The sequence below is a fragment of the Magallana gigas genome, chromosome 4 (genome assembly GCF_963853765.1).
Source record: "Magallana gigas chromosome 4, xbMagGiga1.1, whole genome shotgun sequence".
Classification (NCBI taxonomy): domain Eukaryota; kingdom Metazoa; phylum Mollusca; class Bivalvia; order Ostreida; family Ostreidae; genus Magallana; species Magallana gigas.
Genome location: NC_088856.1, coordinates 855,761 through 871,388, shown reverse-complemented (window position 1 = coordinate 871,388; position 15,628 = coordinate 855,761). Strand labels below are relative to the sequence as shown.

At 35.1% G+C, this 15,628-nt stretch overlaps 1 protein-coding gene and 1 long non-coding RNA gene across 4 annotated transcripts in view; one reads left to right on the top strand and one right to left on the bottom strand.

Moving 5' to 3' along the window:
* The window catches only part of LOC105322734 (interferon-induced protein 44), a 174,631-nt gene that overhangs the window by 91,104 nt on the left and 67,899 nt on the right, over positions 1 to 15,628 (bottom strand). The window lies entirely within an intron of this gene.
* The window catches only part of LOC105324397 (uncharacterized), a 55,976-nt gene that overhangs the window by 35,486 nt on the left and 4,862 nt on the right, over positions 1 to 15,628 (top strand). The gene's annotated exons all lie outside the window — the stretch shown is intronic.

The following is a 15,628-nucleotide window of genomic DNA, read 5'->3' as shown; positions in this document are numbered from 1 at the left end:
ATTCATAGGTCAGTGTACTGAATAATACCAGGTAAATAGGTGCTAAGTTGTTGGTTTGCTCTCAGTGGAAAGTTTGAATTGTGTCGGGTACGAATGTATGACTGTTTTGTTGTTCTTAGTAGACCGTACCAATAGCATTGGATACTTGGTATCAACTGCATCATCATTTGCCTTGAGAACTGTTATGAAACTGGATTGTACAACTGTTCAGTTGCTTTTAGTATAGCTACCAATTGGTTTGGTTCTTTAGAATAATGTTGTGTTGGTCTCAGTTGACCATAGCGATGGCTTAGGGTTCTGATGTATTACTATTATGTTGCTCTCAAAGGACAGTGTGAATCGTATTGTGTAACATATGTTTAACTTACGTGTTTCCCTGATTAGACGGTATCAATTGACTGAGTTACTATTGTACAATTGGTAGCTCTTCCAATGACATTTGATCAAAAGGCTAGATTACTTATTGAAAACTGTTGTGTTAATCCTAGTGAACTGTATCATTGCCTAAGATGTTATTATGAAATGTCATGTTGGTCTCATTGGATGATAGGAATTTGTTCTTAGTGATTCACATCAATAGCCTAGTGTACTATTGTACAATTATTATGTTTCTCTCAGAGGACATTATCAATAAGCTAGGGTATCGTGCATAAGATAATATGGTTTTCTTAGGTGAACATATGTTTAACCTACTGTACTAAGGTGGAATTGTTATGTTCTTACTAGAAGGTTGATGAATAGACAAGTTATATTAATGTATAGATGTTGTGTTGCTCTGAGAAGACTACCAATTGCCTTAGGTACCACTATTGATGTTAAGTTTCTCTCAGTGACATTATCAATAGACAAAAAATACTAATGTGTAGCTGTTTTATTTCACTCAATAGACAGTATTCATAGGTCAGTGTACTGAATAATACCAGGTAAATAGGTGCTAAGTTGTTGGGTTGCTCTCAGTGGAAAGTTTGAATTGTGTCGGGTACGAATGTATGACTGTTTTGTTGTTCTTAGTAGACCGTACCAATAGCATTGGATACTTGGTATCAACTGCATCATCATTTGCCTTGAGAACTGTTATGAAACTGGATTGTACAACTGTTCAGTTGCTTTTAGTATAGCTACCAATTGGTTTGGTTCTTTAGAATAATGTTGTGTTGCTCTCAGTTGACCATAGCGATGGCTTAGGGTTCTGAGGTATTACTATTATGTTGCTCTCAAAGGACATTGTGAATCGTATTGTGTAACATGTGTAACTTACGTGTTGCTCTGATTAGACGGTATCAATTGACTGAGTTACTATTGTACAATTGGTAGCTCTTCCAATGACATTTGATCAAAAGGCTAGATGACTTATTGAAAACTGTTGTGTTAATCCTAGTGAACTGTATCATTGCCTAAGATGTTATTATGAAATGCCATGTTGGTCTCATTGGATGATAGGAATTTGTTCTTAGTGATTCACATCAATAGCCTAGTGTACTATTGTACAATTATTATGTTTCTCTCAGAGGACATTATCAATAAGCTAGGGTATCATGCATAAGATAATATGGTTTTCTTAGGTGAACATATGTTTAGCCTACTGTACTAAGGTGGAATGGTTATGTTCTTACCAGAAGGTTTATGAATAGGCAAGTTATATTAATGTATAGATGTTGTGTTGCTCTGAGAAGACTACCAATTGCCTTAGGTACCACTATTGATGTTAAGTTTCTCTCAGTGACATTATCAATAGACAAAAAAAAAATAATGTAAAGCTGTTTTATTTCACTCAATAGACAGTATTCATAGGTCAGTGTACTGAATAATACCAGGTAAATAGGTGCTAAGTTGTTGGGTTGCTCTCAGTGGAAAGTTTGAATTGTGTCGGGTACGAATGTATGACTGTTTTGTTGTTCTTAGTAGACCGTACCAATAGCATTGGATACTTGGTATCAACTGCATCATCATTTGCCTTGAGAACTGTTATGAAACTGGATTGTACAACTGTTCAGTTGCTTTTAGTATAGCTACCAATTGGTTTGGTTCTTTAGAATAATGTTGTGTTGGTCTCAGTTGACCATAGCGATGGCTTAGGGTTCTGATGTATTACTATTATGTTGCTCTCAAAGGACATTGTGAATCGTATTGTGTAACATGTGTAACTTACGTGTTGCTCTGATTAGACGGTATCAATTGACTGAGTTACTATTGTACAATTGGTAGCTCTTCCAATGACATTTGATCAAAAGGCTAGATGACTTATTGAAAACTGTTGTGTTAATCCTAGTGAACTGTATCATTGCCTAAGATGTTATTATGAAATGCCATGTTGGTCTCATTGGATGATAGGAATTTGTTCTTAGTGATTCACATCAATAGCCTAGTGTACTATTGTACAATTATTATGTTTCTCTCAGAGGACATTATCAATAAGCTAGGGTATCATGCATAAGATAATATGGTTTTCTTAGGTGAAAATATGTTTAGCCTACTGTACTAAGGTGGAATTGTTATGTTCTTACCAGGAGGTTTATGAATAGACAAGTTATATTAATGTATAGATGTTGTGTTGCTCTCAGAAGACTACCAATTGCCTTAGGTACCACTATTGATGTTAAGTTTCTCTCAGTGACATTATCAATAGATTTAAATACTCATGTGTAGCTGTTTTATTTCACTCAATAGACAGTATTCATAGGTCAGTGTACTAATTAATACCCGGTAAATAGGTGCTAAGTTGTTGGGTTGCTCTCAGTGGAAAGTTTGAATTGTGTCGGGTACGAATGTATGACTGTTTTGTTGTTCTTAGTAGACCGTACCAATAGCATTGGATACTTGGTATCAACTGCATCATCATTTGCCTTGAGAACTGTTATGAAACTGGATTGTACAACTGTTCAGTTGCTTTTAGTATAGCTACCAATTGGTTTGGTTCTTTAGAATAATGTTGTGTTGCTCTCAGTTGACCATAGCGATGGCTTAGGGTTCTGAGGTATTACTATTATGTTGCTCTCAAAGGACATTGTGAATCGTATTGTGTAACATGTGTAACTTACGTGTTGCTCTGATTAGACGGTATCAATTGACTGAGTTACTATTGTACAATTGGTAGCTCTTCCAATGACATTTGATCAAAAGGCTAGATTACTTATTGAAAACTGTTGTGTTAATCCTAGTGAACTGTATCATTGCCTAAGATGTTATTATGAAATGCCATGTTGGTCTCATTGGATGATAGGAATTTGTTCTTAGTGATTCACATCAATAGCCTAGTGTACTATTGTACAATTATTATGTTTCTCTCAGAGGACATTATCAATAAGCTAGGGTATCATGCATAAGATAATATGGTTTTCTTAGGTGAACATATGTTTAGCCTACTGTACTAAGGTGGAATGGTTATGTTCTTACCAGAAGGTTTATGAATAGGCAAGTTATATTAATGTATAGATGTTGTGTTGCTCTGAGAAGACTACCAATTGCCTTAGGTACCACTATTGATGTTAAGTTTCTCTCAGTGACATTATCAATAGACAAAAAAAAAATAATGTAAAGCTGTTTTATTTCACTCAATAGACAGTATTCATAGGTCAGTGTACTGAATAATACCAGGTAAATAGGTGCTAAGTTGTTGGGTTGCTCTCAGTGGAAAGTTTGAATTGTGTCGGGTACGAATGTATGACTGTTTTGTTGTTCTTAGTAGACCGTACCAATAGCATTGGATACTTGGTATCAACTGCATCATCATTTGCCTTGAGAACTGTTATGAAACTGGATTGTACAACTGTTCAGTTGCTTTTAGTATAGCTACCAATTGGTTTGGTTCTTTAGAATAATGTTGTGTTGGTCTCAGTTGACCATAGCGATGGCTTAGGGTTCTGATGTATTACTATTATGTTGCTCTCAAAGGACATTGTGAATCGTATTGTGTAACATGTGTAACTTACGTGTTGCTCTGATTAGACGGTATCAATTGACTGAGTTACTATTGTACAATTGGTAGCTCTTCCAATGACATTTGATCAAAAGGCTAGATGACTTATTGAAAACTGTTGTGTTAATCCTAGTGAACTGTATCATTGCCTAAGATGTTATTATGAAATGCCATGTTGGTCTCATTGGATGATAGGAATTTGTTCTTAGTGATTCACATCAATAGCCTAGTGTACTATTGTACAATTATTATGTTTCTCTCAGAGGACATTATCAATAAGCTAGGGTATCATGCATAAGATAATATGGTTTTCTTAGGTGAAAATATGTTTAGCCTACTGTACTAAGGTGGAATTGTTATGTTCTTACCAGGAGGTTTATGAATAGACAAGTTATATTAATGTATAGATGTTGTGTTGCTCTGAGAAGACTACCAATTGCCTTAGGTACCACTATTGATGTTAAGTTTCTCTCAGTGACATTATCAATAGATTTAAATACTAATGTGTAGCTGTTTTATTTCACTCAATAGACAGTATTCATAGGTCAGTGTACTAATTAATACCCGGTAAATAGGTGCTAAGTTGTTGGGTTGCTCTCAGTGGAAAGTTTGAATTGTGTCGGGTACGAATGTATGACTGTTTTGTTGTTCTTAGTAGACCGTACCAATAGCATTGGATACTTGGTATCAACTGCATCATCATTTGCCTTGAGAACTGTTATGAAACTGGATTGTACAACTGTTCAGTTGCTTTTAGTATAGCTACCAATTGGTTTGGTTCTTTAGAATAATGTTGTGTTGGTCTCAGTTGACCATATCGATGGCTTAGGGTTCTGATGTATTACTATTATGTTGCTCTCAAAGGACAGTGTGAATCGTATTGTGTAACATATGTTTAACTTACGTGTTTCCCTGATTAGACGGTATCAATTGACTGAGTTACTATTGTACAATTGGTAGCTCTTCCAATGACATTTGATCAAAAGGCTAGATTACTTATTGAAAACTGTTGTGTTAATCCTAGTGAACTGTATCATTGCCTAAGATGTTATTATGAAATGTCATGTTGGTCTCATTGGATGATAGGAATTTGTTCTTAGTGATTCACATCAATAGCCTAGTGTACTATTGTACAATTATTATGTTTCTCTCAGAGGACATTATCAATAAGCTAGGGTATCGTGCATAAGATAATATGGTTTTCTTAGGTGAACATATGTTTAGCCTACTGTACTAAGGTGGAATTGTTATGTTCTTACTAGAAGGTTTATGAATAGACAAGTTATATTAATGTATAGATGTTGTGTTGCTCTGAGAAGACTACCAATTGCCTTAGGTACCACTATTGATGTTAATTTTCTCTTAGTGACATTATCAATAGACAAAAAATACTAATGTGTAGCTGTTTTATTTCACTCAATAGACAGTATTCATAGGTCAGTGTACTGAATAATACCAGGTAAATAGGTGCTAAGTTGTTGGGTTGCTCTCAGTGGAAAGTTTGAATTGTGTCGGGTACGAATGTATGACTGTTTTGTTGTTCTTAGTAGACCGTACCAATAGCATTGGATACTTGGTATCAACTGCATCATCATTTGCCTTGAGAACTGTTATGAAACTGGATTGTACAACTGTTCAGTTGCTTTTAGTATAGCTACCAATTGGTTTGGTTCTTTAGAATAATGTTGTGTTGGTCTCAGTTGACCATAGCGATGGCTTAGGGTTCTGATGTATTACTATTATGTTGCTCTCAAAGGACAGTGTGAATCGTATTGTGTAACATATGTTTAACTTACGTGTTTCCCTGATTAGACGGTATCAATTGACTGAGTTACTATTGTACAATTGGTAGCTCTTCCAATGACATTTGATCAAAAGGCTAGATTACTTATTGAAAACTGTTGTGTTAATCCTAGTGAACTGTATCATTGCCTAAGATGTTATTATGAAATGTCATGTTGGTCTCATTGGATGATAGGAATTTGTTCTTAGTGATTCACATCAATAGCCTAGTGTACTATTGTACAATTATTATGTTTCTCTCAGAGGACATTATCAATAAGCTAGGGTATCGTGCATAAGATAATATGGTTTTCTTAGGTGAACATATGTTTAACCTACTGTACTAAGGTGGAATTGTTATGTTCTTACTAGAAGGTTTATGAATAGACAAGTTATATTAATGTATAGATGTTGTGTTGCTCTGAGAAGACTACCAATTGCCTTAGGTACCACTATTGATGTTAAGTTTCTCTCAGTGAAATTATCAATAGACAAAAAATACTAATGTGTAGCTGTTTTATTTCACTTAATAGACAGTATTCATAGGTCAGTGTACTGAATAATACCAGGTAAATAGGTGCTAAGTTGTTGGGTTGCTCTCAGTGGAAAGTTTGAATTGTGTCGGGTACGAATGTATGACTGTTTTGTTGTTCTTAGTAGACCGTACCAATAGCATTGGATACTTGGTATCAACTGCATCATCATTTGCCTTGCGAACTGTTATGAAACTGGATTGTACAACTGTTCAGTTGCTTTTAGTATAGCTACCAATTGGTTTGGTTCTTTAGAATAATGTTGTGTTGGTCTCAGTTGACCATATCGATGGCTTAGGGTTCTGATGTATTACTATTATGTTGCTCTCAAAGGACAGTGTTAATCGTATTGTGTAACATATGTTTAACTAACGTGTTTCCCTGATTAGACGGTATCAATTGCCTGAGTTACTATTGTACAATTGGTAGCTCTTCCAATGACATTTGATCAAAATGCTAGATTACTTATTGAAAACTGTTGTGTTAATCCTAGTGAACTGTATCATTGCCTAAGATGTTATTATGAAATGCCATGTTGGTCTCATTGGATGATAGGAATTTGTTCTTAGTGATTCACATCAATAGCCTAGTGTACTATTGTACAATTATTATGTTTCTCTCAGAGGACATTATCAATAAGCTAGGGTATCATGCATAAGATAATATGGTTTTCTTAGGTGAACATATGTTTAGCCTACTGTACTAAGGTGGAATGGTTATGTTCTTACCAGAAGGTTTATGAATAGGCAAGTTATATTAATGTATAGATGTTGTGTTGCTCTCAGAAGACTACCAATTGCCTTAGGTACCACTATTGATGTTAAGTTTCTCTCAGTGACATTATCAATAGACAAAAAATACTAATGTGTAGCTGTTTTATTTCACTCAATAGACAGTATTCATAAGTCAGTGTACTGATTAATACCAGGTAAATAGGTGCTAAGTTGTTGGGTTGCTCTCAGTGGAAAGTTTGAATTGTGTCGGGTACGAATGTATGACTGTTTTGTTGTTCTTAGTAGACCGTACCAATAGCATTGGATACTTGGTATCAACTGCATCATCATTTGCCTTGAGAACTGTTATGAAACTGGATTGTACAACTGTTCAGTTGCTTTTAGTATAGCTACCAATTGGTTTGGTTCTTTAGAATAATGTTGTGTTGGTCTCAGTTGACCATAGCGATGGCTTAGGGTTCTGATGTATTACTATTATGTTGCTCTCAAAGGACTGTGTGAATCGTATTGTGTAACATGTGTAACTTACGTGTTGCTCTGATTAGACGGTATCAATTGACTGAGTTACTATTGTACAATTGGTAGCTCTTCCAATGACATTTGATCAAAAGGCTAGATTACTTATTGAAAACTGTTGTGTTAATCCTAGTGAACTGTATCATTGCCTAAGATGTTATTATGAAATGCCATGTTGGTCTCATTGGATGATAGGAATTTGTTCTTAGTGATTCACATCAATAGCCTAGTGTACTATTGTACAATTATTATGTTTCTCTCAGAGGACATTATCAATAAGCTAGGGTATCATTCATAAGATAATATGGTTTTTTTAGGTGAACATATGTTTAGCCTACTGTACTAAGGTGCAATGGTTATGTTCTTACCAGGAGGTTTATGAATAGGCAAGTTATATTAATGTATAGATGTTGTGTTGCTCTCAGAAGACTACCAATTGCCTTAGGTACCACTATTGATGTTAAGTTTCTCTCAGTGACATTATCAATAGACAAAAAATACTAATGTGTAGCTGTTTTATTTCACTCAGTAGACAGTATTCATAAGTCAGTGTACTGATTAATACCAGGTAAATAGGTGCTAAGTTGTTGGGTTGATCTCAGTGGAAAGTTTGAATTGTGTCGGGTACGAATGTATGACTGTTTTGTTGTTCTTAGTAGACCGTACCAATAGCATTGGATACTTGGTATCAACTGCATCATCATTTGCCTTGAGAACTGTTATGAAACTGGATTTTACAACTGTTCAGTTGCTTTTAGTATAGCTACCAATTGGTTTGGTTCTTTAGAATAATGTTGTGTTGCTCTCAGTTGACCATAGCGATGACTTAGGGTTCTGATGTATTACTATTATGTTGCTCTCAAAGGACATTGTGAATCGTATTGTGTAACATGTGTAACTTACGTGTTGCTCTGATTAGACGGTATCAATTGCCTGAGTTACTATTGTACAATTGGTAGCTCTTCCAATGACATTTGATCAAAAGGCTAGATTACTTATTGAAAACTGTTGTGTTAATCCTAGTGAACTGTATCATTGCCTAAGATGTTATTATGAAATGCCATGTTGGTCTCATTGGATGATAGGAATTTGTTCTTAGTGATTCACATCAATAGCCTAGTGTACTATTGTACAATTATTATGTTTCTCTCAGAGGACATTATCAATAAGCTAGGGTATCATGCATAAGATAATATGGTTATCTTAGGTGAAAATATGTTTAGCCTACTGTACTAAAGGTGGAATGGTTATGTTCTTACCAGGAGGTTTATGAATAGACAAGTTATATTAATGTATAGATGTTGTGTTGCTCTCAGAAGACTACCAATTGCCTTAGGTACCACTATTGATGTTAAGTTTCTCTCAGTGACATTATCAATAGACAAAAAAAAAATAATGTAAAGCTGTTTTATTTCACTCAATAGACAGTATTCATAGGTCAGTGTACTGAATAATACCAGGTAAATAGGTGCTAAGTTGTTGGGTTGCTCTCAGTGGAAAGTTTGAATTGTGTCGGGTACGAATGTATGACTGTTTTGTTGTTCTTAGTAGACCGTACCAATAGCATTGGATACTTGGTATCAACTGCATCATCATTTGCCTTGAGTACTGTTATAAAACTGGATTGTACAACTGTTCAGTTGCTTTTAGTATAGCTACCAATTGGTTTGGTTCTTTAGAATAATGTTGTGTTGCTCTCAGTTGACCATATCGATGGCTTAGGGTTCTGATGTATTACTATTATGTTGCTCTCAAAGGACAGTGTTAATCGTATTGTGTAACATATGTTTAACTAACGTGTTTCTCTGATTAGATGGTATCAATTGCCTGAGTTACTATTGTACAATTGGTAGCTCTTCCAATGACATTTGATCAAAAGGCTAGATTACTTATTGAAAACTGTTGTGTTAATCCTAGTGAACTGTATCATTGCCTAAGATGTTATTATGAAATGCCATGTTGGTCTCATTGGATGATAGGAAGTTGTTCTTAGTGATTCACATCAATAGCCTAGTGTACTATTGTACAATTATTATGTTTCTCTCAGAGGACTTTATCAATAAGCTAGGGTATCATTCATAACAATATGGTTTTCTTAGGTGAACATATGTGTAGTCTACTGTACTAAGGTGGAATGGTTATGTTCTTACCAGAAGGTTTATGAAAAGACAAGTTATATTAATGTATAGATGTTGTGTTGCTCTCAGAAGACTACCAATTGCCTTAGGTACCACTATTGATGGTAGGTTTCTCTCAGTGACATTATCAATAGACAAAAAATACTAATGTGTAGCTGTTTTATTTCACTCAATAGACAGTATTCATAGGTCAGTGTACTGAATAAGACCAGGTAAATAGGTGCTAAGTTGTTGGTTTCCTCTCAGTGGAAAGTTTGAATTGTGTTGGGTACGAATGTATGACTATTTTGTTGTTCTTAGTAGACTGTACCAATAGCATTGGATACTTGGTATCAACTGCATCATCATTTGCCTTGAGTACTGTTATGAAACTGGATTGTACAACTGTTCAGTTGCTTTTAGTATAGCTACCAATTGGTTTGGTTCTTTAGAATAATGTTGTGTTGCTCTCAGTTGACCATATCGATGGGTTAGGGTTCTGATGTATTACTATTATGTTGCTCTCAAAGGACAGTGTTAATCGTATTGTGTAACATATGTGTAACTTACGTGTTGCTCTGATTAGACGGTATCAATTGCCTGAGTTACTGTTGTACAATTGGTAGCTCTTCCAATGACATTTGATCAAAATGCTAGATTACTTATTGAAAACTGTTGTGTTAATCCTAGTGAACTGTATCATTGCCTAAGATGTTATTATGAAATGTCATGTTGGTCTCATTGGATGATAGGAATTTGTTCTTAGTGATTCACATCAATAGCCTAGTGTACTATTGTACAATTATTATGTTTCTCTCAGAGGACTTTATCAATAAGCTAGGGTATCATTCATAACAATATGGTTTTCTTAGGTGAAAATATGTTTAGCCTACTGTACTAAGGTGGAATGGTTATGTTCTTACCAGAAGGTTTATGAATAGACAAGTTATATTAATGTATAGATGTTGTGTTGCTCTCAGAAGACTACCAATTGCCTTAGGTACCACTATTGATGTTAAGTTTCTCTCAGTGACATTATCAATAGACAAAAAATCCTAATGTGTAGCTGTTTTATTTCACTCAATAGACAGTATTCATAGGTCAGTGTACTGAATAATACCAGGTAAATAGGTGCTAAGTTGTTGGGTTGCTCTCAGTGGAAAGTTTGAATTGTGTCGGGTACGAATGTATGACTGTTTTGTTGTTCTTAGTAGACCGTACCAATAGCATTGGATACTTGGTATCAACTGCATCATCATTTGCCTTGAGTACTGTTATAAAACTGGATTGTACAACTGTTCAGTTGCTTTTAGTATAGCTACCAATTGGTTTGGTTCTTTAGAATAATGTTGTGTTGCTCTCAGTTGACCATATCGATGGGTTAGGGTTCTGATGTATTACTATTATGTTGCTCTCAAAGGACAGTTTTAATCGTATTGTGTAACATATGTTTAACTAACGTGTTGCTCTGATTAGATGGTATCAATTGCCTGAGTTACTATTGTACAATTGGTAGCTCTTCCAATGACATTTGATCAGAAGGCTAGATTACTTATTGAAAACTGTTGTGTTAATCCTAGTGAACTGTATCATTGCCTAAGATGTTATTATGAAATGCCATGTTGGTCTCATTGGATGATAGGAAGTTGTTCTTAGTGATTCACATCAATAGCCTAGTGTACTATTGTACAATTATTATGTTTCTCTCAGAGGACTTTATCAATAAGCTAGGGTATCATTCATAACAATATGGTTTTCTTAGGTGAACATATGTTTAGCCTACTGTACTAAGGTGCAATGGTTATGTTCTTACCAGAAGGTTTATGAATAGACAAGTTATATTAATGTATAGATGTTGTGTTGCTCTCAGAAGACTACCAATTGCCTTAGGTACCACTATTGATGTTGAGTTTCTCTCAGTGACATTATCAATAGACAAAAAATCCTAATGTGTAGCTGTTTTATTTCACTCAATAGACAGTATTCATAGGTCAGTGTACTGAATAAGACCAGGTAAATAGGTGCTAAGTTGTTGGGTTGCTCTCAGTGGAAAGTTTGAATTGTGTCGGGTACGAATGTATGACTGTTTTGTTGTTCTTAGTAGACCGTACCAATAGCATTGGATACTTGGTATCAACTGCATCATCATTTGCCTTGAGTACTGTTATAAAACTGGATTGTACAACTGTTCAGTTGCTTTTAGTATAGCTACCAATTGGTTTGGTTCTTTAGAATAATGTTGTGTTGCTCTCAGTTGACCATATCGATGGCTTAGGGTTCTGATGTATTACTATTATGTTGCTCTCAAAGGACAGTGTTAATCGTATTGTGTAACATATGTTTAACTAACGTGTTTCTCTGATTAGATGGTATCAATTGCCTGAGTTACTATTGTACAATTGGTAGCTCTTCCAATGACATTTGATCAAAAGGCTAGATTACTTATTGAAAACTGTTGTGTTAATCCTAGTGAACTGTATCATTGCCTAAGATGTTATTATGAAATGCCATGTTGGTCTCATTGGATGATAGGAAGTTGTTCTTAGTGATTCACATCAATAGCCTAGTGTACTATTGTACAATTATTATGTTTCTCTCAGAGGACTTTATCAATAAGCTAGGGTATCATTCATAACAATATGGTTTTCTTAGGTGAACATATGTGTAGTCTACTGTACTAAGGTGGAATGGTTATGTTCTTACCAGAAGGTTTATGAAAAGACAAGTTATATTAATGTATAGATGTTGTGTTGCTCTCAGAAGACTACCAATTGCCTTAGGTACCACTATTGATGGTAAGTTTCTCTCAGTGACATTATCAATAGACAAAAAATACTAATGTGTAGCTGTTTTATTTCACTCAATAGACAGTATTCATAGGTCAGTGTACTGAATAAGACCAGGTAAATAGGTGCTAAGTTGTTGGTTTGCTCTCAGTGGAAAGTTTGAATTGTGTTGGGTACGAATGTATGACTATTTTGTTGTTCTTAGTAGACTGTACCAATAGCATTCGATACTTGGTATCAACTGCATCATCATTTGCCTTGAGTACTGTTATGAAACTGGATTGTACAACTGTTCAGTTGCTTTTAGTATAGCTACCAATTGGTTTGGTTCTTTAGAATAATGTTGTGTTGCTCTCAGTTGACCATATCGATGGCTTAGGGTTCTGATGTATTACTATTATGTTGCTCTCAAAGGACAGTGTTAATCGTATTGTGTAACATATGTGTAACTTACGTGTTGCTCTGATTAGACGGTATCAATTGCCTGAGTTACTGTTGTACAATTGGTAGCACTTCCAATGACATTTGATCAAAATGCTAGATTACTTATTGAAAACTGTTGTGTTAATCCTAGTGAACTGTATCATTGCCTAAGATGTTATTATGAAATGTCATGTTGGTCTCATTGGATGATAGGAATTTGTTCTTAGTGATTCAAATCAATAGCCTAGTGTACTATTGTACAATTATTATGTTTCTCTCAGAGGACTTTATCAATAAGCTAGGGTATCATTCATAACAATATGGTTTTCTTAGGTGAACATATGTTTAGCCTACTGTACTAAGGTGGAATGGTTATGTTCTTACCAGAAGGTTTATGAATAGACAAGTTATATTAATGTATAGATGTTGTGTTGCTCTCAGAAGACTACCAATTGCCTTAGGTACCTCTATTGATGTTGAGTTTCTCTCAGTGACATTATCAATAGACAAAAAATCCTAATGTGTAGCTGTTTTATTTCACTCAATAGACAGTATTCATAGGTCAGTGTACTGAATAAAACCAGGTAAATAGGTGCTAAGTTGTTGGGTTGCTCTCAGTGGAAAGTTTGAATTGTGTCGGGTACGAATGTATGACTGTTTTGTTGTTCTTAGTAGACCGTACCAATAGCATTGGATACTTGGTATCAACTGCATCATCATTTGCCTTGAGTACTGTTATGAAACTGGATTGTACAACTGTTCAGTTGCTTTTAGTTAAGCTACCAATGGGTTTGGTTCTTTAGAATAATGTTGTGTTGCTCTCAGTTGACCATATCGATGGCTAAGGGTCTCATGTATTACTATTATGTTGCTCTCAAAGGATAATATGAACTGATTGTGTAACATATGTGTAACTTACGTGTTGCTCTGATTAGACGGTATCAATTGCCTGAGTTACTGATGTACAATTGGTAGCTCTTCCAATGACATTTGATCAAAAGGCTAGATTACTTATTGAAAACTGTTGTGTTAATCCTAGTGAACTGTATCATTGCCTAAGATGTTATTATGAAATGCCATGTTGGTCTCATTGGATGATAGGAATTTGTTCTTAGTGATTCACATCAATAGCCTAGTGTACTATTGTACAATTATTATGTTTCTCTCAAAGGACCTTATCAATAAGCTAGGGTATCATGCATAAGATAATATGGTTTTCTTAGGTGAACATATGTGTAGCCTACTGTACTAAGGTGGAATGGTTATGTTCTTACCAGAAGGTTTATGAAAAGACAAGTTATATTAATGTATAGATGTTGTGTTGCTCTCAGAAGACTACCAATTGCCTAAGGTACCACTATTGATGTTAAGTTTCTCTCAGTGACATTATCAATAGACAAAAAATCCTAATGTGTAGCTGTTTTATTTCACTCAATAGACCGTATTTATAGGTCAGTGTACTGAATAATACCAGGTAAATAGGTGCTAAGTTGTTGGGTTGCTCTCAGTGGAAAGTTTGAATTGTGTCGGGTACGAATGTATGACTGTTTTGTTGTTCTTAGTAGACCGTACCATTAGCATTGGAACTTGGTATCAACAGCATCATCATTTGCCTTGAGTACTGTTATAAAACTGGATTGTACAACTGTTCAGTTGCTTTCAGTATACAGGTTGCTACTAATTGGTTTGGTTTTTTAGAATAATGTTGTGTTGCTCTCAGTTGACCATATCGATGGCTTAGGGTTCTGATGTATTACTATTATGTTGCTGTCAAAGCACTTACTGTTCTAAGGTACAATGGTTATGTATCGTGCATATAAGCATTGAATGCTTTTTTTTTTGGATTTGTCGGTCCTATGACACACCAATGCGAGCAAACAAATTATATTTATATTGATTTTATTTTTTATTTTATTAATGGTCGTAGTTTTAAAATTTGCGCCTTTACTAGCAGGTGTTGGTAATTGATGGAAGAGCCAAAAAATCAGCTGTTGTGACATGGGAAATATAGTGCTCAAAAATATTATGAAGAAAGATTTCTGTTTTTTTTGAGAAATGCTATATTTAATCGCAAAAGTTTGAATTCAATAACAATACATGAGTATTTTCCAACAAGATGATTTATTCATTAAGAATAAACATTATCAACACGTAACAATACAGTAAGCACAACTGAGTAAAACGAAATGTGCTCTCCCTGAAGTTTGCATTATTGAAAAACCCAGCTGTTGGATTAATGTTTTGCATGTTCATGTTAACTGTTTTCAATGTTGCTGGCATGGAGGACGATGTTGTGGCTGTGGAATTTGACGATATGAGAGTTTTGGTCTCATGTGCAGATGGTGACGGTAAGTTTTCAAGTTCAGCCTGATTTTCATGGGTTCGTGGTGGCAAGTTCGAGAACCTGGTCGACAGCGGTGGAAGAGCTACGATCGTAAAAGGGGATGAAGATGCAGACGCCATCGCAGAATGCTTTTTTTTTTTCCTTAGAGGAGAGCGATCTGTTATATGACCTCATTGAACTCTCATTCCTTTGGTTTGACATGAACATGATATGTCGTGCTTCAAATCCCTAATCATTAAGGTAAGTGTTTGCAGTGGCCCGTAAACAGTGGGATGTGTATTTATGCTCCACACCAGCAGCAAAGCAAATCTCCCCGAGAGACTTGTTGAAAGTGCGCTTTGGCAGGGGTTTTGCTGAATACCAAATATCACAATGAACTCTCTCTTATATGTATTGGTTGAAAAGATTTGTAGCATTTGAATCTGTTTTTGACATCAGTAACTTTAAGAGATAAACATGACAGCAGTTTTCATTATC